Source organism: Pithys albifrons, chromosome 14 (assembly GCF_047495875.1).
Source record: "Pithys albifrons albifrons isolate INPA30051 chromosome 14, PitAlb_v1, whole genome shotgun sequence".
Lineage (NCBI taxonomy): Eukaryota > Metazoa > Chordata > Aves > Passeriformes > Thamnophilidae > Pithys > Pithys albifrons.
Window position 1 is genome coordinate 7968351 of NC_092471.1, and position 23060 is coordinate 7991410.

Below are 23060 nucleotides of genomic sequence, written 5' to 3' on the forward strand. Positions count from 1 at the left end.
CCACACGTGTACCCATCCACCAATGTTATGTGCTTTCTGTTATTCCAAGGCTTGTCTCCTCCTTGGACACCCCTGCTTGTCCTGGGCTGAGGATGGAGCAGGGCTGCTGGCAGTGGTCAGGGCTCTGTTGCAGCAGTGATGGCTTGTGGGAGGCCGGGAGCAGTGCCCGGGGTGGCTGTGCCCTGCTCAGCACAGAGGTCCTGCAAAAGAGCCCACTGTTCAGGGTCTTCAGCCCCTTCTGCTGAGCAGCTCTCCACGGGCTTTGTGCTCCCATGGGGGTGCAAACCCCAGCAAGGCCTGACTTGGTGCACCAAGCTCTGCTTTGATGTCTCTTTTGGCTCTTGAAAGTTTCACCTTTTTTTCCCAGCACTGCTCTTTTGCTAGAGGACTCTACTGTATAAAATCTTCTCTCGATGGTGGGAGAAGTCTGCAAGAGGGCATCTAGGACAGAGGGTTGAGGTAGTCCTTTGCCCTGGGCTGTTCCTGGGATGTTTATGGAGCCAAGGGGTAGGATTGTCCTGCAGAACCAGGAGCAGCAGGTGTCCAAGGGAGGAGCACTGCAGCGAAACCCCATCCGCTGCAATTCCCGGTGCACCATGATAAGCTCTCTTGATTTCTTTGTGAATTATTTAAAATGCAGGAATTGCAAACATAAGTCTGGATGTTTTTGTTGTGTGCACAGGCTAGATTAGAGCAGGAAGCTTCATTACAATGAGCTTAGAAGTCTTCAAAGGCTTGGATGTGTTTTCCCCTTCATTGATAAGCAATATTGATTTCAGCAGCATTTCCCTGCTGTGCCTGGCCACAGGAGTGTGGTGCTCCTGCAGACACAGAATTGTGCATTAGCACAAAACTGTGCACTTACTGTTGAGCAAACTAGGTCTTTTTCCCACAGGCTGTCAATTCACTTGTGGGCGGGAGGGTTCAGAAGATGTTGAAAGGGTAGATGTGTATTTTTCTGTGCCTGGTAAGACCATCAGAGCTGCTGCATCATAATGCTGCCCCTCATGCTGGCTGCCAGAGTGCTGCTCATCTCAGTGCAGGTTATGTCAAACCTACCCTACTCATGTAGCAAGCTCTTCCCACAGGAAGGGAGTGTTTTCCTGCTGTCTCTGTGCTGAATATGATGCTCTAGGTAATGTGCTGCTTCCAATGAAGTCTCTTCTTTTTAAAGCATAGTATTTTATCACATATTGTGGTACTGCAGCAGAAAAACCCCTGTTTTCCTCCTTCTTACTGATCAACTAAATGCCAGATTTTGCTGTTTTGAAAAGGGTTCAAGCATCCTGCTATCAAGAGGAGCATCCTGCCCAGGTCAGGCATCCAGGTACCAGTGACAGAAAAGAATATCATGGTTTTAAAGGGGTGAGGGCAGATGGGGGAAGGAAGCGCTTCCCTGGCCCACACGGGCTCTTGACATAGTTAAGTTAAGGCAGGCAGGTGGCAATGCTGAGGTTGTGGTGTGGAGTAAAGCAGACTGATCAAAAGCTGTTATGCTGATTTCTGTGCAAGGATTTATCCTAATCAACTATTCCTCATGTATCATATCAGTGGTGCTCTCCCACATTAGGTGATGCAGCCAGACAGTGTGTAAGGATGAAGTCTGTGTACCTGCTGAAGACAGACAGCTCCCATGGTTCACACACAGTGCTGCTGCTTTTTTGTCTGCTTGTGCTTCTGAATTTTATTAGAAAACTAATTCTCAGGTTCCTTTGCTGCACAGTATGCTTCCCTTTGGTTGGGATCCACAAGGTATCTTGAAAAACATGGCTAAAATAAAGTGTCCCTGATAATACCAGGTCATAAACACCTGCTCATGCACATCTGGATGCTGGAGTGTTTACTGCAGTGTAGACAGCTGTGAGAAGTGTTCCCACTGGACTTCTGTGAGTTAAGACCTGCTCAGAGTTGGGGCTGCAGGAGAATGTTGGAGGTGCCTGATGATCAGCTGTTAATGGGCTCAGCCAAGCTGAAATTCAGCCTCTTATTTAATTGAGCTCTTGGACTATTCTCAAAGAGTTTTGAGTTCTATGACGATTTAAGCTCAAATTGGATCATGATTTGCATGACTAATAATGTGTGTATGATGCTCCACGTAGCAGCAATCATGACCTGAGCTCACATGCAGCAGCAGCAGCTTCTCCCCATGGAATATATTTGAATGAGCATTAAAATCACAAGAATGAGAGAGCAGCAACTGCTTTTGTGTTGAGCTTTTTGGATGCATTTGGATCACATTGAATTTTTAGTTGGTTTTTTTTTATTATTCATTTCCAGAGTGACAAAGGCCCAAGTGTTTCATGGCTGGAAACCCAGATGCCAAAAGCTGAAACTATAAGAATATACAATATTGTGAGTTGTGTCATAAAGCCACAGACGTATCAGTGCTTGATTTTCTTTCCTTTTACACTCAAATCCAAATTAACCCTGGTTCAGATGCTTCAGGCCAACATGAGATGGGCCATGAACTGGGCTGTGTCAGTCCTGAGTGGGTTCTTGTGTTTGCAGAGGGGTTTGAAAAGGCCATGCTCTTGGATGCTCCTCTCTGCATCCCAGTTTCTTTGGCATCGATCCTGCCCTTCTGCCACTTGGAGATCTAGGCTTGGAGTTTCAGTTAGTTTTGCTTACTTAAAAATTGGCCTCACCAGTACATGATCTGAAGTGAAAATCACAGGCACTTCACACCATGGTTGCTAAATCTTTCATATTGTCTCTGGATTTTCTCAATGTTTTTGACTTACCCTTGTAACTTCTAATGTTTGCTGCAGCTGGGGGGGATTAGGGCCCTTTTCCTTCTGGTTTACTCTTTGCAGTCAAGTTATGAACAGTCCTGTTTGGTTTTTTGCTAGTAATCTTAGTGAGAGGTGATGATTAAATAGAATTATGATGATGATGAAAATGATGACAGCCAACACTGAACACGATGGCAGAGATCTGTAGCAGGTGTTTTGTCCCTGGAATGTACTAAATCAAAGGAAATAATTAAAAGCAGTTAATTTAAAGGTGAGCTGGGTGAAGCCAAGAAATACTGGAGCCCTTACAGCCTTTTGGTGCTGTTCAGGTTGGCTGGAAAGAGAAAGGCTTGAGGAACTGAGGTACATCCTCTGCAGGTACAGGTCAGGTTGGAGAGAGCTGAGGGACAATAACCGATTGCAGCTTCACCTTTAGAGAGCTTTGTCTCCTGTTTGTGGCTGGTGTGTTCTGAGGCCGATGCTTCAAAGTCCATTTTCTCTTTTATTACCAGATGCTGATGTGTTTAAATGAATGGTGCAGTGCAGTTGCTATAAATAAGCGAGTGTCAATATGAGGCTTTAGCAGATGAAAGGCTCATTGATGGGAGCGGGCACTGATAATGGCTCTGCAGGTTCCCTCAGAAGTCTGCAGGACATGGCAGAGGAATCAGGCTTACAATCTCTTGCAGGAACTTTCTGATCTTGGCGGTCGTGCTTGCGCTGTGCAGGATGGGAAACAGCAAAATAATAGAGAAACTATTTATTGTTATTCCTGTGAAAAGATGGAGGAGGACTAGTGGAGGTGGCTACGGTAAACTGATATTTTATGGGAGCATTTTTCTGCCTTAACCTCTCTCCTGCAGCTGCAGGAGCCTGTAGCTGTCGATCCAAATCAGTCCTTTCAGCTATCTGCTTGGCATCCTGTGCCTGCAATCCTTTCTCTGGTTTTATTTGTAAAAGTAAAATATCAGCAAGCTATTCCAACTCCGTGCCCACATCTCTTGCCCGTGGCTCTTGGGGGTGTGTGTATGACACATCTCGTACCAGAAGATAAATGTTCTAATAACAGATACGCTACGTGTCAAGGTCTGTGGACATGGCAGTGAAGTTCTGAATTTAATAAAATCCATTCAGCCTTCTGCCCTACCATGGCCCTGCTGCAACTGGGGAGGTTTGGTATGAGGGCATAGCACGGCATTGCCTTTGGCAGACTGCTGCAGGGAGGGTCCTACTGGAAGATGTTCTTCTTGGGAAATCTCTTCTCCTTCCTCCCAGTGCTTCTTCCCTCTTTTGGATGAGGATGGCTGTAGCTCAGCATTGTTGCAGAATCAGGCCTTACTTGCAACTGGATGCAGAAACTTGTCTCTGGTGATTGGCTCAAACCATATGTTGGCTGGTGGAATTGAGATGTTATCACTTGGTCCTGTGGCCATAGATACAGAAACAAATAGCTTTTACAAGGCATTGGCTGCAATTTGAAGGCTGTTTCTTGTGAGGACAGAGAATTTCCTCCTACATGCAGCATCAGTTGACAAGGATGTGTTTTATTTTCATGTCTGTTACCAGGCAAGACAGACGTGGTGGTGGTGGTGCTTGGGTGTTCCAAGTGGGTGGCAGGTGCTTTCGTCCCCTGGCATTTCCACATATGTAAAAGTGCTGTTGGCATAGAAATTGATTTTCTTAATGAGGAAATTGATCCTTTCTCCAGGCCAGGTTCTGTTCCTGGCTACACCAAAGCAATTTGGCTTCAAATTATGGAGACTGGCTCATCTTGGGGGGTTAGTGACTTGGCTGTCTGGCACAGTCCGTGGGTGGCTGTAGTGAGCCACTCTCCACTGCTCATTCGGGACTGCCCCTGGAGTGATGCAGGGAGCAAGCAGCTTGCCTGCTTCCCTCTTCTTCCTGCCTATTTTTTCTCTGCAGTGACTGTTCTTGTTCCCAGTTTTTACTAGGCCACCACTACACATTGTGCTTTGCTATTGCAAAGCACTTTTTTCCCTTGGATTTTATTTTTAATGGCACCAAGGCTATGATGATGGCTGTTTTCTTTCCCCCTGCTGTAATAATTGGTACTTCAGAAGAACTGAAATAGGCAGCTTTGCCTTCCTGCTGGATTGCTTAATGCATTTTAATTTAATTAATTAAATTGTCCATTTTGGTTACGTCAGGGGCAAGGCACAGGGAGTCAGGACCTGGAGTGGCACGGGCTGACGCAGTCCCAGCACGCAGCCTTTTAGTGCTTTATAAACGCTTTTGTTAGACGTGCTTGTTGCTGTTTTCCCTCTGTAGTGGCTCCATTAAGGTTGTAGCTGCAGTCAGGCCAGGGTGGGTGTTCTCATTCTACCTATGTGGATTTGTGTTATTCAGTGTCCTTTTCTCCAGACTCTTGAATGGAAGATGATCCTGCAGCAGTGTTCTGCTCTGCTTTCAGAAGACAGTATTTGAGCTTGCATCTCCAGTGCTGCATTGCTGGATTCTGGGATCATGGGGGGGGTTTTACACCTTAACCCCTGCACCCCATCTCGCTATTGGATTCCACTCTAGGTGTGCAAATTGCCCCTGAACTTTCTGAGTCTTTCCAAAGCGTGTACAGCGGGATGTGCAGTGGGATGCTGGTCCACCCTGTTCCCTGTTCTGTGAGAGCAGAAGCTGTAATGGGGTTCAACTTCAGTAAGACCGGCTTTTGGGGGATGAGACTGTCTTATCTATATATGTGTGATGTCTCTCAGGCTCCATGTGCTGTTGCAGTATGCATTCATATAAAGACAGAAGGCTTTATGGTTGCATTGGTACTGCTCACGTTACCTCCTGGTCCCACCATCTTACCTGAATGGCTGGATGTTCAGCAGCATCTCCAAAAAGGGCTCACAGGGAAGCCCCAGAGGTCTGTAAACCTGAACTGTGGTTAACATCTCAGAAAGATACCCATTCTCTGTGAAAGTACTCATACCTGTAATCTTTAAAATTGCTGCCTAGAGTGGGGAAAACAGGTGGACAAACAGAAACTCTCACTTTTGCTGATTTGGTCTTCCATCATTTGGCAAGAGAGGAGCTGGCTGCAGTATGAAATGTACAGCAAGCAGTGTTGTGATAGTTCATCCATCAAAATACTTGTCCCATTAATCGCTACAGCCATTTTTCTTGCTGATGAATCCACATAGGAGAGAGTGGACAGTTGTCCTGAAATCACCCAGTCATCACCCAGACTGGAAGAGCAGTGTTGCAGTAGAACCAGGGATGTTCTCTAGGTTAAACTCTGCTGAGCTGAGATAAATATCAGATGCAAGACTTTCTGGTTTACAGACACTGCAAAGATATCTTGGAAAAGTCAGTGAAACCAAGAAAAGGCCAAGGAAAACTGGTTGCACTTCTCCAAGTGATGGCTTGTAAGGGTGCAGTATGGTGGCACCAGTGATGAGTGTTTCCCAGGGAGAGCTGGTGGATGCAAGGCTGGAAAAACACAACTGGCAAGTTGCCTGCTTGCAGCGCAGGGAAGGGCAAGACCCTTGTTTTCAGGAGCCAGGATCCTTGTGCAGGAGGTCAGGATCATTGCAGGGAGAGCTCCCGGGCTTCCCAATATTTGGGGATGGGGAGGGACAGGGCACCCCAGCCTGTTGGAGAACATTTCAGTGGAGAGTACAGCACATGGCTTGCTTAGTTTATTAAAGCTGTGAGATAAAGAATCAGACTCCAATTTAACTTTAAAATGGGATTCTCAAGAACTGTTGGGGCTGAACTTATCAAGTGATGCTGCATAATTCATTGCTGATTTTTATCACATCATTTAAACATAAAAAAAGCTATCAGAGGGTCAGCTCAGGAAAGTCAGCTGCTGACAGCAGCCTTCTCCTTCACCCACTCTCTCTCACACCAGTGATGCCAGCCAACTGCATCCAGTGGGCAATGCAGAGCCCCTGCTGATGCAGAGCCTTGAGAGGGCAGAGGGGTGCGGGCTGGGGTTTGTGGTGTAGGTTGAGCAGAGAGATGAAGAGAGTCTTGAAAATTATTATATGCTCAATCTCAGCCTTATGTCCCACAGAGCAGAGGGCTGGGGTCCTGCTGTGTTGTCCAGAGAGGTATAAAATATAGCCAGCATTAGGACATTATGGCAAAAACACAGCCCTTGGTGCTGGCCGCTTTCCTCTTCCCGTGGGGGCTGTAACTGATGGAGCCTTCTTGCAAGGAAACTTCATAAAACCTACATTTTATTGCTTTGCTTTCAGGGCCTCGATACTTTGGGAGTAAGCACTTCTCCTCAGACCCAGTGACGCTCAGACTGTGTTTTTCCCACAGTGAAATGTCTTTCAGAGGGGTCAGTAATTCTTCAGTCCAAATTTTTGAAGCATTTCCAATGTGCTTCACAATAATGGTTTCTTTGTTTTTCTTAAACTTTGCTTATCCTTGGGAAATCCAAACAAAAAGTTGTTTTGTGTATCTTGGAACATCCCATAAATTAAGCTGGTGTGTGTCTGTGTGTTGTGCTGATGCTGTTAGTTGTTTTTGGAGGTGAGAACTGCAAGAGGGCAACAGAGGAAAATATTTGATTGCAGTATTAAAGTGTTTGTTCCTGACTCATTTAATAGAAGTTAATTTAGATTCACCATGATTTATCTTCAAAAAATAAATTAGCTGTACTTGAGGTGTTAAAAATAGTGTTTCTAATTGCAGTAGCAACTGGCAGAAATCCTGATTTTATAAGTCAGACTTACTCCTACGCCATAGGTGAGGTTGAGTCGTGGAAGTGACATGTTTCTAGTTGAGATGAAAGTAATACTTTTTTTGTCTCTGCAAAGTTCTCCCAGCTAATGCTGAGGCTGGAGATAATGCACTGTGGGGGGTACCCTGACTTGTACAAAGGCAGGTCTAAAGAGATGGGGCAGCATTCAGAGCTCTGGGTAAAGCTTTGGGACTTGTATATGAAAATGACTTTTAATAATGCAGACAGCTGTGTGTACCAGCAATGCCAGGGGTTTAATGGCCAGACTGTTCCCATTTGGATTTTACTCCCTTATGAATCTCAGCATGTTTTCTCCTCTTGGATGAGCCTTGGCTCATGGCAAGAAGCCTCAGTGAGCCTGTATACGCTTTGCATGGCTGTTTTTTGTTTTCTCTATAGTCTTTCTGAAAAAAATCCTACTTTTCACAGTCTTCAGGGGCATTCCCAGCAGTTTCTCTCCATCCTTCTCCTAGGAATTGACCAGGAGAGCACCCAAAGCTGCCCTTTTTCCCCATTGCAATGGTATCCATGTGCTGAGTGCTGCACTCTGGCCTCTCTCAGTCAGAGGTGGTGGAACCCCAACCAGCAGCAGCAAGGTTTAAAATCATAGAATTATAGAATGGCCTGGGTTGGAAGGGACTTTAAGATTATAGCTAGTTCTGACTCCCCCGCCAGGGGCAGGGACACCTTCTGCTAGACCAGGCTGCTCAAAGCACCGTGTAACCCAGCCTCGAACACTTCCAGGGATGGGGCATCCACAGCTTCCCTGGGCAACCTGTGCCAGGGCCTCACCACCCCCTCAAGGAAGAATTTCTAATTTCTTGCTAACACCTGATCTCCTGTGGACCCTGATGCTCAAGACTCTGACTGTCGGGTTCTCCCTTAGGCCCCCTGGGCTGCTGCAGCTGCTGAACCTCTCCAGCTGTGACGGTGTGGAGCAAAGCAGTGATGCTGCTCCAGAAGGAGCCTCCCTGCCCCACAGTTTTTGCTGCTCTCTCTCACCAGACCCACAGCACTGGCCAGGGACCAGCTCCTCAGCCCTCAGTTGCTCTTCCTGCTCTTGTTTGAGCTGCTATAAATCCACAAAGTTCTTCCTGCATGGGAAGAAAATCTCCACCGATATTTATGAAACTTTGTTTTCATAAAATGCTGGTTGTTCAATAGGGCATAAAACAGCCCGTATGAGATGGTTATTTGCTCTACAAAATCATTTTGCTCCCTAGCTCCAATTTTACACAGTGCTTACTGCATTTCATTTAGTTCTCTAAGAAATGTGACACAGTAGATTAACTATTGATAGCAAAATACAGAGTTCCCTGTACAACTGTCACTTACCTTCCTACATCCTCTCCTTTTTAACCCCAGATGATCAAGTAGTGCCAAATCCTGTTACTATTATGAGGAAATAGGTGCTGAAATGTCTCAGTGGAGAGAAATTTTAGCAGGATGTTTTAGACATTTCTGCTGTTTCCTGTCTCCTCAAAGTTAGCATCAAACTACTGATGTCTGAAATGACTGTGAAGTGCTTTGTTCAGACTGGGTAGTAGCATCTCCCTTGGTGACTAGTCAGCATCCAGCACCTTCAGCACAGGAAAATATTGCCATTGTCAACATAAATTACCATGTATTAGGTAAATAATGCATAATTAATATCATGGCAAATAATTTATTGTGCAGCCGATCAGGAAATACTCACTTTAAAAAAAAAAAAGTAAAAGTAAATAGGTTGAGAAAACCTATCTGGAGATTTTTTTATTTAATTTTATTTATTTTTTTATTCCTTTCCCATCTCTTGGGGACACCTAACTGCAGTGCAGCTGCAGACACCTGCAGCAGCCAGTGCATGGGGAGCCCTCAATGGGCAGTGGTCAGTGATGGCATTTGCAGCTTGGGCATGAGCCTGGCAAGAGGAGAGAAGAGACCAACTGCCTTCAGCAGTTATTTTAGCCCAGAAAACAATCAATGAGAAGAAGAAAATCTCTTGACCAAATACCTCTTTTTTTTTGCCCAGGGTGACTCCCCTCTTGCCCCCCAGCACCAGACTGTTCCCCAAGGTCTGTGCCTGTGCTGAAGATGATGCAAAATACGAGGTGTGGAAGCTGTTGGCAGCCCAGGCTCACTGGCATTTTGTCCCACTGGCCACTGTGTTGTCCCACCATCCACATCACAGCGCTATGGGGACCTCCTTCAAAAAGGTACCCAAAGTGAGTGCTGAAGCAGGATGCAAACCCCCTCGAGCTTCTTTTCAAATTGCCACAAAAGTAACCAAGGAGCTGTGGTTAATGTAGAAATACCTTCCTGCAGAGAAAATCACTTCTATTAAAGAGCTCTTTAATCTAGTGGAGGATCCATAGCAAGAGCCAGAGGCCAGAAGCTGAAGCTGAATAACCTGGACCTGATATCCTTGCATGGCTGTGCTTTAACCATCAGTACAAAAAGTGTAGTGAAACAGAGAAATATTGATGCAGCCTCAGAGCTGCCAGGCTGCTCCCAGTTTTTCTTCAGGATTTCTTCTTTGTGCTTTGAAATAGATAAAACTCTGCGTGTGGTGGGTCCTGGGACAGGTGGTGTTTGCAGAGCCCCTGGTGCAGCAGATGCTTGGAGAGATGATAAAAGGGCAGCCAGGAAGGGTGAGCAATGGGCTCAGGGAGAAATAGTCATGAATTCTGTGTTGTGTAAAGGGCAAGATCAGCTCCCTCCCTGCAGTGCTGCTGTATGTGGGAAGCTGCAGGTAATGACAGGAGCGTTGCAGCCTCATAGCACCGACAGGTCAAGTGCAAGGGGGAGTTTTCTGCGATTCTCAATTGTTTTCAGACACAGCTTGTGCAGAGTTGGTGTCAGAAGAGAGTGTGATCCCAAGGGACAGTGGTTGGAAACAAATCTGTCTGCTTGCAACAGCCCCTGTGCCTCGTTAGGTGAAGAAAGTTTTGCTGCTTTTAATAGCAGTCCTGTGGAAATCTCAGAATTGTGAAAGTGAGATTTCATCTCAGGGCTCTCCCTCCCAGTTCTAGTGAGAGCAATGCAATCCCAGAGGAGGAAACATCTGAGTACAGAGAGGTTACCTGAAAGTCTCAGTGGAGCACTTGATTTGTAAAACATTTGTTACCAACAGTGATGCAAAGTAAATCAAGAAATGGGCCAGATCTTCCTGTGCCAGCTGACTTTTGCAGTGAATTTGAAATAAAAGGGGTAAGAGCTCTGTACTTGTAAGCTGAGCAAAATCACTAGCAATTACTGCAACACAATGATTTTGGTGTCTTTCCAGTGCTTTCTTTAGGGTATTGAACAATGTTTTTTAGAAAAGGATGCATCCTCAGTGGATGAGTGAAACCTGGGGTAAGTAACTCATTGTTGCTCATGGGAGAAGCCTGTCTTGTGCTTTTTGGCAGGATAACAGGGAGAACCCAGGCTGCTACACATAAGGCTGCCCCCCTAGGTGACCCTGTGCTGGAAAAGGGATGCTCCCTGTGGAGCAGGAAAGTTTCGTCTGAAATTTTGAGGCAAACAGTGTCTTGACAGCCTTCCTCTTTCATGCATTGGTGGTGAGTGCAGGAGTCATTGCAACTTGGTCAAGTCTATGAGGAGCAACCTTAAATTAATTTTACAAATAAATAAATAGTGGACAATGCCTTCGGAGAAGAAAGTCTTCCAAAAATGAGGGGTTTGATCCAGACTGGTCTAGTCTAGTTATTTTGAGGAGGGCTGTAGTCCTGGCTCAGCAAGGGGGTGGCTGCACATTTAGGATGCAGGTGGCATTCTGCTGCCAACCACCCTGCACAAAGCTCAGCTGGAAACTCTGAGGTGAGGAGAGCCCACGGTCCCTGCTGGGAATTGTCCTCATCAGCTCATTTCTCATAAGTCTCCAGCTTTAATCTGTGGTAGTTGAGCAAGCATTGGTGGTGCAGAGAGGTTGAGAGATGCAGGTGGTTTTTTTACATGTGGTTTTATATCCATTCTGATGGTCTTTCCTGGACTGTGGCTCACCATCAGTGTTCAGTTAGATGACCCCAGAAAGTATAATCCCAAATCCTTGCTCAATCGCCCCAATAGCTGTGCGTCCTTAGCCTGCTCTCTGCAGCTCATGTTGACACAAGCCAGTGCAGAAACATTTGGGCTCACACCAATGACTTGAGCATTAGCTGGACTGGAAAATTTGGAACTATTCGGTTTTTAAGACAGAAAGATCAGAAGTTTGATTTCTGGTTTTTAGGGGCCCTTGCTTCCTCCTTAGAGGATCAGGTGTAATTGCAGGTCTGTTTTACTTAACCTTTTAGCTTGGAGAAAGGCAACCTTTATACATGATGCATGAACACAGGTCTTTGAAATGTGGGAGAAATGGTTTGTTCATTGAACATGCAAACGAATTGCTTGATCCAGCCTGGAATTTAAACTGACAATAAGCTCAGAGGACATCTATATTTAATTACATATAAGGGCCAAAAAACAATTTATAACCTTAAAATGTTGTAATTAAAAGGGAAACCCTTCCTATTGAAGGTATTTATCCTAATAAAACCCTGGCTTTTTGCTCCATGGAGAAGCAGAGAGGCGTTAACTAAAGCCAATCACCTTGGGCACAGCAGGTTTCTTGATTGTGGTTTGGGACTGACTTTGGTCTGGATGTAAACATCTGCAGGAGGTGATGTGGAACTGTGGCAGGAATCACCCATTTCCCTGGCATGGGGTTTTTGCCCTCAGTAGCATCTCTTGGGAGCTGGTGGCAGGTGGGCAGTGGCTCTCCTGGGACAGCTCTCACCTCCTCACCTTCTGCCGCTTCAGAGCAGTGATGCAGAACACTTACCCTGAATGCTTTTCATCAGATGTTTAATGTTCTTTCTATCCTGCTTTTATTAGTGCACATAATCTCAGGCTGGGAATGGCAAAGACTGAGGGAGTAGTGAAATGGTTTTCCATTTCTTTGTCCTGTTTGAGAAGTTCCGAGGGATGGAGACTTCTAAAATAAGTATGTATTTGGGTAATTATTTTCAGCAGCCCTGGCCAAATGATGTTGCTTTGCTTTAGTTTTGGCATTTCTTCTTTTTTGCAGGCACATTTTGTCCCACTCTGCCCCAAAACATTGCCGTTCTAGGCAGGTGGTTGGACTCCACATTGGCAGTTTGCCATCTGCTGTTGGAGGTGGCAACATAAAAAATTATGGATGCAATCTAGTGGTAGCCCTTTGCAAAACCCACTGTAAAATGCTGAACTGTAAAACCCTTTCCTCCTTTCAGAAGCAAGGCCGGGGTTATTAAACACAAAATATTGCACATTAAAATAGCATTAATCAGCTTGACTGGGAAAAAAATATCTCTTAGAATCTTGCAAACTCCAAATGGATGGTAAGGTTTGTAGCTTTGTCCTTGACTTGCTCTGTTTCACTGTGTGTGCAGTTTCTCAAGATCTCTGCAAACACAGGCTCTTGACTGAGGAAAACAGACAAATTGTAAATGATTCAGGCTATTAAAAATTATTTTAGATTATGGTATTCAGTGAATAAAAAGTTCTTAATATTCAGATTCTCTTTTACTGTTTTCCCCCACCTTTTGGTATGCAAAGTTTATGCTTCTGGAGAAACTGATTTTACAGAGAAAAGGGAGTGTGGGCTTAGTCCAGTGCCCAAAGCAAGTGACAGTGGATGAGTCCAGGGCTGTTCCAGCTCAGGCTTCATTCTAGAGAGATATGTGGCATTCCACAGGGGCTGTGAGATGGCAAAATAAGTGGTCTGTGTCAGAGGAACTTGCCTCTAAACTGGGAATATTGCACTGCTTGTGGTGTTGAAGTGCCCTGAGCTGCCTTTGGCTGGTGCTGTCACGGTGCTTGGGCAGAGAATTGCACATCTGCATTTCTGGGCTGTGGGTTCTGCATGCTGGCATGGGCTGCCTGAGGATGCAGAGGTGTCAGAGTAGAATCAGAGGATGTGGAAAGTTGGAAGGGGTCTCTGGCCATCTCTTTTCAACTCTGCTCACAGCAGTCAAGCCGGATGGTCTAAGGGAAATGCAAGGTGATTTCTGCTTTTGGGGGAAAAATATGGATGTGGATGTGGACATCCCACACTTGGACAAATCACTCATCACTTAACCTGTCATCAGAGAGAAATTGTCTAAACCCTTCTGCTTAGAAAGGTCCATTGCTAAGGTAGGCAGGAAACACTTTTGGAAAACCAACTGCAGAACATAAGACTCTTTAATCTTTGCGGAGCTTCAGGCAGGAATGTATTTTACAGGGAAGGTGTGCTCAGATGAGCGTGAAGTCTGCAATGCAAATCGTGATGGCACTGGAGGCTGTGGGAGGGATGGAAATGGCCAGGCTTTGCTCAGCTAATTCGGGAGCGGGAGAGCTATTCCTATAAATACAGGGAGCTGAGTGCTTTAAGGACCAGTATATCAGCTGGCGTGGCATGGTTAACATTCACATAGGCAATAAACACCATTTGCTGAAGATTTGTTCAGCAGTTCTCATCATCAAATCCACTTACTTTAAAAAATGTGATTGGTGCCTTGGTGAATACATTGCTGGGGGAATGTGCCTTCATTCTCAAAGAAAGTGGAAGAAATATTGGAGTCACTGGTGTTTATCTTTGCAATCCAGCAGTAAAAACAACATTTGGGGGAAAACGTGAGAAATGAGCATTAGCAAAATGCATGTTTATGTTTTAACAGCTACTATAAAGAAATAATTCAAAATGTAGTTTGCTAATGGCCCTCAAATATCATCTCTATCCTGGTTTTGATTGCAAATAGTCAGGTTTAAAAAAGGGGGGTAGCAGAGATTTAGTCTACTTCAGTACTGGTTGAAAAGCACTTCAGCTCACTTTACAGTACAACATTTTTTTTGTTCTGTTTTTTTCCCTCTCCTTGAATTCTGTGCAGTTGCCATTTTATTGTTTTTCTTGTCTGGTATCAGCTTCAGTGTGATCTGTTGAGATGTCTCGTTAGGTTCTTTGGAAAAAGAGCCATGATGGCACAACGGGCGCTTTAGCTGGCAGAGGAACGTTGCCTTTCCCTTTGCCCTTCCCCTGTGCTTGCAGGGACCATCAGACCTGTTCACTGGCATCAAGTACCTCCCCATGACCTTCTAGTTCAGACTCATAAAAAACAGGAGGTAGTGGAAGAAGAAGAAGATGCTGTTGAGTCTGGTATTGAATTTTTTTATCTTTCCATTGTTAGTATCTGCTTGCAATGACCCTTAGGGAGATACTAAACCAGTGAATTCCCATCAGAAGCATGTTGGTTTTGAGAATTGAATGAGTTGATTTAAAAAACCAACCAACCAAACAAACAAAAAAGTGTGTTCAGCTAATTCTGAGCTCTTGCTAATAGTCACTTTTTCCTGTAACTTGATATAAGCAAATGCGTTAGTTGAAGACAGTGGGCCACACAGTGCCTGGCAGATGTTTGAGTGAAATCCTTATACATTTTTCATTTTTTTCCCCCAAGTGCTTCAAAATTTAGTCAGTTCCTGTAATTTTACTTTTCAAGGTTTTAACAGCTTGAGGTGAAGTGCAGTAACAGTTTTGTAGGGTTTTTTTCCATTTTAAGCCTTGCAGACTTGAAGTGACACAGGCAGGAAGCAGTGTTTATGTTGAAGGTGCTGGATGGAGTGCTGTGATGTTGATAGAGGCAAATGGGGAGTTTGGGAATGTCTTTTAAATTGCTGGGTCTGTAGCCATCCCACCTGGGGACACTGGGGTGATGGTGGTTGAGAGATGTTCTACCAGATCCCCTCATCGACTGCAGGTCTTCAAAGACCTTTCACCTTTCTAAAGACTACTGAGTAAATATTTCTATGCAAACATATTAAGATCAGTCCTCAGTGTTTAAATAGAAATCTAGGCTTCAGAGAAGCTGAAATACCATTAGGTTGAGGCTTAAGACCTTAAGATTTTTTTTTCCTGATTTGATCCCACAAATCTCTCGTGAGCTTGGAGTTCTCTAGAAGCTCACAAAGTCCCATTGATTTTGCAAAGCTAAGCGTGTGCTTAAGTGCTTTGCAGGATCACAGCCAAACTTGGATTTTCTTTATTTGCTTATATCAGGCCTGTGGGGATCACGTTTTCAAGCTTTTCCTAGTGATCAGGGAGTAGAAATTATTTATGTGTTCTGTACGGCAGTTCAGATTCTGATTTCACATGATTGCAGAAGTTCAGGTTGTCCAGTGTGTAATCACATGTAAACAGTTAGAAATACTGTAAGGAACTATCTGTTTGTCCTGTATTTCTTATTTCATCTTGGAGAGATCAGTTCACATATTTTCCTTAGCTTTTAAAGGGAGGAAGAGAAAAAACAAACAAACAAACACCACAACAGCAAGAAATACAAATTCCAGGCAGGATTTCTATATAGAAACTCCCAGCCTGTCCTTTTCTAAAGCTGTACTGCAAAGGTAGATTCTTCTTACTGCTCAGATCAGGATTGTTCCTACAGATAGGTAACTGCCCTGTGACTTTCCATCTAGCTGCTGGGGAAGAATGCAAGCCACAAAGGAGCCATGAAAGCCACCTGAAATTTGCAGTCTTTAGGAGTAGATGGAAAGCAGTATGCTCCATCAGGTTGGAGGAACTCCTCAGCTGTTTAAATGTGTGCTCAAGTATTATAAAACTATGTTTTACAGAGTTCTTTTATTACTGTTATGTGAGGCTTGATCACATAAAGTTATATGGGCAACAAACAGACTGGTGCTGGAATGAAGTTCTTATGGCTTTGTTTTGATTTCCACAAGGAAAAAGAATGAATTTGAAATGCACCATCCAGCTGCAGATAGAAATCTTGGTAAAAGCAGAGCAGACTCTGAATTGGAAGTTCTGCTTGCCACAGGCTATAAATTACAACTCTCCCCTTCCTGCATCTTTTTGGAGTTTTTTTGTATTTTCTTGGCTGGAGGACCTATGTCTTCAGGCCAAGCTTTGCAAAGCTTTCCTTGTCAATTCTGAAATTCTGTGACTGTTGTGAAAGCTTTGCCTGAGTGACGGTTATAAGATGGAGCCCAGTATTCTGAAAAATGGTGTAAATCCAGTCTCAAATGTAAGCAAATCCTAAAAGGGAAAAGTGGAATTAGAATTCTTGGTTCTTACTGGAATTAGGAATGCAATTTAGTGTGTTAAAAATATGTGTTGCAAACACTGTATTGTTATGCTAATCAGTGTCTTTTTGTTTCTTTCCTATTGCCTTTCACCTGCAATGATTGGAAACACTTGAAATGATTGGATATTTGGCATTTTCCATTTTTCATCTCAACTGCTCTGGAAATCCCTACTTGCAGGTAAGCTCATTTTTATTAAAAGAATGTAAATTTGCCTCTTTGGTCTAACCTAGCTTTTACATTACATTTTGGAGAGGAAATGGCCGGCAATGGAAAAGGAACAGTCTATGGTATATTCTGTTCTGCCCCAAGGATTAGGTATTAGTACTGCAAAATATTCACCAGCCAGGGTAAAACTGAATTTGGTGGGCCATGTGAGTGTCAAACACAGCATAAGACATTCAGAAACCTGCCACATGCTTGCAGTCCTCAGGATTACCTCTTGATATTAGTGTGGGTTTTCTGATGGTTCCTCTCTAGGAACTAAGACTTTACTTGCATCGTTCTTCTGCAAGGAGCAAAATACATTTATAATCCTCCCGCTCCTACGGACAGATTGAAGATAAGAACCTAAATGCTCTGAGAGTTAAGTCAAATACAAGTAACCAAGCGTGGATGAGTTTGTGTAGCTCAAGGATTCTCAGGGCTTTTCTCAGGTTTTGAAGGCTTGATCCTCGACTGCCTCTGGTTGCTGTTCTTGGGTTGCTCTCCTACACAGCATTCACTCTTAGTTGGAGAACATCCACGCTTATGTGCAACTCTTCCGTGCCCTGTGGAAGGCACTGGGAATGATCTCTTGGGCATTGGGATGAGCCCAGAGGGGTGCCAGGAGGCAAGGTGCCCAGACCAGCTCTGATGCACTGGGTCTAGCACATGAATGAGCACCACCAGGTAAGGTGCAGGGCCAGGCTGGCTGACAGGGCATGAACAGGGATCCAGCCTTGCACAGCTTGACTCTCTTACCTTGTTGCCTCCAGCTCCTTGCAAGCAGAGGACAGTGCTGAGCAGCAGCATCCAGGTGTGGTGGCTGCTTTCTCAGTTCAGCATGGGGTGACTCTCCAGCTGTGGTGCAGGGCAGGATCCCTCTCCTGCTGCCCTGCTCTAGTCACTCACCCAGCAGAGGCAATCAGATCTGAGCAAACCATTTCTTTCTTTGAGTTTAATATCTCACCAACATGCAAAAAAATAAACAGCTTGGCAATTCCTCCCAGGTCCATCCAATCGGTCTTTTCCATTTCCATGATGCAGCAGGTTTTTTCAGCAGGACACAGAAATCACTGTTCTTATTTTGTGGAAGGAGATTTAATTACAGCTCGAGTGAGCAACATCCATCATTTCCAGTTCAGAGCCCATCCAAAGCTTCTCTCCGTGTTTTGGGTACATGAAGTCACGGGGTTGTTTTCACTGCATTTCCCTTGGGTTTGCCAAAACGATAGCTAATTAGGGCAGAAGCCAGGCCGTCTTCCAGGCTGTTTCCTTGCAGGACTTTTTTTGGATGTCACCCTGCACTTTCCCCAGCACTGCAGTACTTTATTCTCTTACCTCTATTTTTTTGCAGTAAATGGTGTAAGCTTTGGATTTTGGAGCCTTAAGTGAAAATGATAAGGCAATGATGGTTTTATTGAGCTGGAATAACTGGCCTGGGAAACTGGACAGAAATATTGAGGCTGGTGTGTGCTGACTGAGAGCAAATGAGCAGGAACTGCTCTAGGCTGGGTGGGTTTTTGTTTGTGTGCAGTCTTCCCTCTCGCTCATGTTTTTGGTGGTTTTTTGTGACTGTTAGGTGTTTTAAATCAGTCTCCCTCAGCGTGAAGCAAAAGGACATCCCTGAAGCTGATAGTTGTTATGAAATGCAGTTCAGGATAAGCACTGCAGCTCAGATTTCACAATCCTGCTTCATTAGTAGCAGGAGGTTCACTTTTTTGGTAGTTCTGAGTCTTTTTCCTTTCACACCTGAGAGTTCATCCCAGAAAATGGAAGCTCTGGGGGACACCTACCATCTCTTGTGGTTCTTTACCAAACACAACAGCTCAGAATTTCAGGCAGGTTTGGAGCAGGTGGTACTTGACCCCACGGTGTCCTGAGAGTCTGGGAATTGAAACCTGGCACCATGAAGAAGTGGCTGAGCACCTATGTGAGCTTGGGGTAGAGCAAGGGACAATTCAAAATCAGTGGGGATGCTTTGACACCCACTCATTTATTTTTCTTGGAGGTACCTGACTTTTTATTTCTGTGACTGTGTTGTTTTCCAGTATATTAAACCTATTTTGTGGCATCCCAGGGGCATGTGGCTGTTCCTGGGCTGTAACACCCACTGTGCCAGGCTGCAATGCTGAGCAGTGAGCCAGCCACTGGCAAGATTTTTAAAAATGCAGTGAGGACAATAAGGCAACTATTGCTTTAGCTATCCCTGTTGTACATGTGGTTGCATAAATGTGCTAGATTATGATTATCTCTGCCTCATAATTAGCAATTTGCATAACTGCTTGCTGTGAACAAGAAGTCCCATCAGTGTTATGAAGGATTTATTTAGCTGTCTGAATATATTTTTGTTATCCAGTGCAAAAAGAAAACAATCGAAATGGAAGCAGTCCCAAATGCTTGGTGTTATTTCTAACCCGCACGCATAATTAACAGGAGTACTAATTGTTCAGCACCAGAAACTCATTTGTTTCTCTATAGACTGCAAGAACATTAATTCTCAAAGTGCCTCTCTCTTTTTCCCCACAGCCATTGGTATCATAAGCTCTGCAGTCAGTTGTAACCAGATTATATTTGTTGTGCTTGCAACGTAGTGCCTGCGATAGTCTTGTCTTCTCCCAAGCTTCTGTCTAAGCAGTGAGATGTATGTAAATGTGTGTAGTCTCAGCTGTGTGTGCGTCTCTGAACAATGGATCCTTGTGTCTGCTGTTGTCACATGAAGAGAGGGCTCATCCAAGGTACCAGCAATACCCTGGGTACCTGCTCTCTGCCTGCCTAGCAAGTGCCAAGAGGTGAGACCTGCTTTACTTTCTGGCTTTACCTGTTCATCTGCTACTGTGCTCCAGCAGATAAAATGTACCCTTGGAAGAGACATTTTGCATACCTGGTTTTGGTTTTGGAAACTTGAGTGTGAAGCTGGTTGTGCCTGTGTCAAGGACCAGACTGACCCCATGCAAAGTGATGGCTTTATTTGCACTCACATAGGCTGGAAATGATGGGAATTGAGAAGTGCATCTCTATGAGCACTTAATTGGAAGCCATCTAAGTGTAGCTCTTGGGTGAGTACTGTTTTGTACCATGTAGCCTGAATTTGATACAGACCTGGGCCAGTAAGATGGAGCAAAGAATAGGCTGGGAAAGATCCTAACTCTGGGAATTTTCCAATTTTTGAATGTCTGCTGAATCCTGAGCCACAGTAGAGTTTACTTTGGAACTTTAAAAGTACATAGCTCTTCCTCTGGAAGTTGCTGGATCCTGACAAAAACACAAATTCTGTTTTTCTGATCCTGAAATGGGACAGCAGTCAGGGCAGGTCTCACCACGTTCCTTTTCTGCACAACCCTGTGCTGTAGGACCACACAGCCACTTTCTCTTTGGTGTTTAGGAAGGAGCATGTCTCTCCCTGGGGCAGCAGGTTTGTGCCCAGGTCAGAAGAAGGTCTTCAGAGCCTGTGATTGAGTCTGTCCAGTGATGAGTTAGAAGAAAGGTATGAGCAGCATAGAAAGATGATCAGATGAGAAGGTTCTTTAAAGTTTTTGCTGACAATCCTTACACTTAAGATCCTCTAAAGGTCTTTTTCTGTACCAAGCTGTAGAGTTTTCTGCGTAAATAATGCTGGAGAGAAGTAACTTACTTGTGGTACATATGTCCCACCTAGTAGCAAACACTTAAAATATCTAGACAAAGGAAGTACTGCTGCTAGGAGAGCCCTGAAGCACAGGCTACTGAAATCATGGGGGCCCTCGCTATGGGATTAGAGTACTCTTAAATGTTGGCCCTGCTGCATGCTGGCTAAAAGGGCAGAACCTTCAGAGAACTTGCTTGAAATGCAATGGTGTTGTGTAATCCAAGAGTCAAGTGATTTAATATGCAATGAACCCAAAATCTCATTTAAAGGAGTGAATGTGCAGGCTTGCACCAACATAATTTACTTATTTTTATGAGTATCTTCCATGCACTGCTAATAAATATGAGCTATTAACGGGTTTTTAATCTGATTCTCATTTATTACAGGTTGAGTGTGAGGCTATAAATAATGCTTGCTTAAAGGCATGAAGTGTAAAGCTGTGTGAGTGGGTCCCTCAGCCCTTCCTGGAGCCTGGGCTATGCAAGGCAGTACCTATTTGCAATGCTGATCAGCCACTAACTCAGCAAGGCAGTTAGTTAATTCATCAGACAGTGAGGATGCTCTTCTGGAGCATTTGAGCCACCATTTCCTCTGAAACAAGGTCTTGCTCTGACTGCATGGGTTGAAACAGGTATTTTTGGGCACTGGCAACTTAGAAGTCAAACTGCGTGTGAAAGGGAAGGAAGGTCTTGCAGATACTTACTGCTGATGGTTTCCAGTCTCCCTTATGCTCATCTGTCTCTCCCACTCTTCCTCAGCCATCAGGTAACACAAGTAATACATACTCATGTGAGGAGGAGAAGAGTTGGGCATAAATCATTGGAGGGAAAGGGGAAGAACATCTTAAGGGCTCCTTTGCTTCTTTCTCATTTTTCTCTCCTTTCATGAAGCCGTTTTCCCCCACAAGGTGGAGACCCCACACAGATCTCTGTCTGGAGGGAGTTGCAGATTGAATAAGAATTGAGAAGTTGCTTATTGGAGTGTTCCCTCTGGGGGTTCTTGACTCAAGAAGGGGAAGAAATGAGCACCTCTGGCATCCCAGGACAGCAACAGCTAGGGCAGTTAAGAAATTATTGTACGTTTCCTGCTGGAAATTCAGTTTTACTAAGGAGAAAATATAAAACAGGAATTGCAAAGAGGCTTTGCATCCTCATTTCACATCCTCCCTCTCACCATTTGCTTGTTGTGTCCCAAGGGTGTGTGGGGCCAGAGCTCTCCCAGTGGGTGCTGCAAAGCCCCTCTTGCTCAGCTGGTGCAGCCTGTAAGAGATGCAGCCTAAACCAATTTGTCGAGAAATAAGAAAATGCAGGGAAAAGGCAGCTCTAGGACTGCCTGGTGAGATGGGCAGCACACTTCTCTTTGTGGCTGAAAGTTTTCTGATCATTTTGTCTCAAATGTTTACCTTCTCGATCTGTCAATGCTCCCTGAGGAAAAGGAAAGCTTTGTGATAAATAGTTTTGTCAACACCTCAGTTTTCCTTCAAAAGCGTTCTAATGGAAACTTCTTAGGACTATGCACCCGTGGTTTTACTTCTCCCTTATTTGCACAAGCAGGCACAATTTATTTTGCCCTTTGATGTATCATGCAACTCCCATCGAAAGCAACCGCGGTTCCAAGTAAGTTGTGGGAGTGACTCTTTGATACTTCCCAAGATTTCATTAACAACTGGGGGCAACCCACAGTCTCAGGGACTGCCTGATGGAATTATAGCTGGCAGAAATTAATTTATAAGCGTCAGTCAAAAGTACCCAATGACTTTGTGTCTAAAGTACTCAGTGAGACAGTGGGCACATTCTGGATCTCGCCATAGCTCTGTTTGTTGGTGCATTGTGCTTTTCACACTGGTTTCCATTCTGTTATGTGTCTGATGGTAGTTAACTGCAGAGAGGAGAGGCACAATGCCCTGGTTTGATGGAAGGGCAGGGAAAGTGTGTGTCCACTGAACTCCATCTGAAGTTTGTGCAGCATTTCCGTTGACAGCTGCAAACTTGCATTACTGGAGAATATGATAAATGTTTTATTCTGAGATGTTTTTGGTGATCTGTGTAATGTCATCTCCAGTAAAAGGTCAAGGAGGTTGGGAGATTGTTCAATACTTCCTTATGGTGACAACTTGATACTGCTTAATGCTTTGCTCTTGTGGATCTTTGCATGTTCCTTGCTTGCATGAAAATCAAAAAATAAAACATCAGACCTGAATCCTCCAGCCTTCCCAGGGCATAAGAGAGGAGGTGTTCCCAGCACAGCTTTTGCCACTGCAGCTGGTTCCCATCAAGAGCTGCAGAGAAGGATGAAATCCCAACAGCACCTACAGGAAGTGCACAGTGGGGGTCAAGTACAGCACTGCAAAACCTGGCTCTGCATGGGATGGGAGTTTGTTTTGGTGGTTGCACTACTCAAATTCTGTCAGCTTTGTGTGGCTGCAGTGAGTGCCTGCAGGTGGCTGCCTTTCCCCTTCAGCTTCTAGTTGGGTCTGAAGGGTATGAGCCACGGTGTGGCCAGTCTGTGGGTGCTGTGCTGCAGTGAACAATGCAGGCAGTTGTTTCTCTCAGATGGCACCTCAACGTCCAATTTTTAGTATTCCTTCTGCTTCCTGCTGCTGGAGGTACCTGTTGAATGCAGCCTGTATCCCAGGCTAAGTGCTAGCCAGATGTTATTAAATGAAATGAATTCGCAGCACCTGCAGTGCTGTTTGCTGCTTTGT

The 23060-nt window shown here is 44.6% G+C and overlaps 1 protein-coding gene across 1 annotated transcript in view; it reads left to right on the top strand.

Moving 5' to 3' along the window:
* The window catches only part of HS6ST2 (heparan sulfate 6-O-sulfotransferase 2), a 129912-nt gene that overhangs the window by 67269 nt on the left and 39583 nt on the right, over positions 1-23060 (top strand). The window lies entirely within an intron of this gene.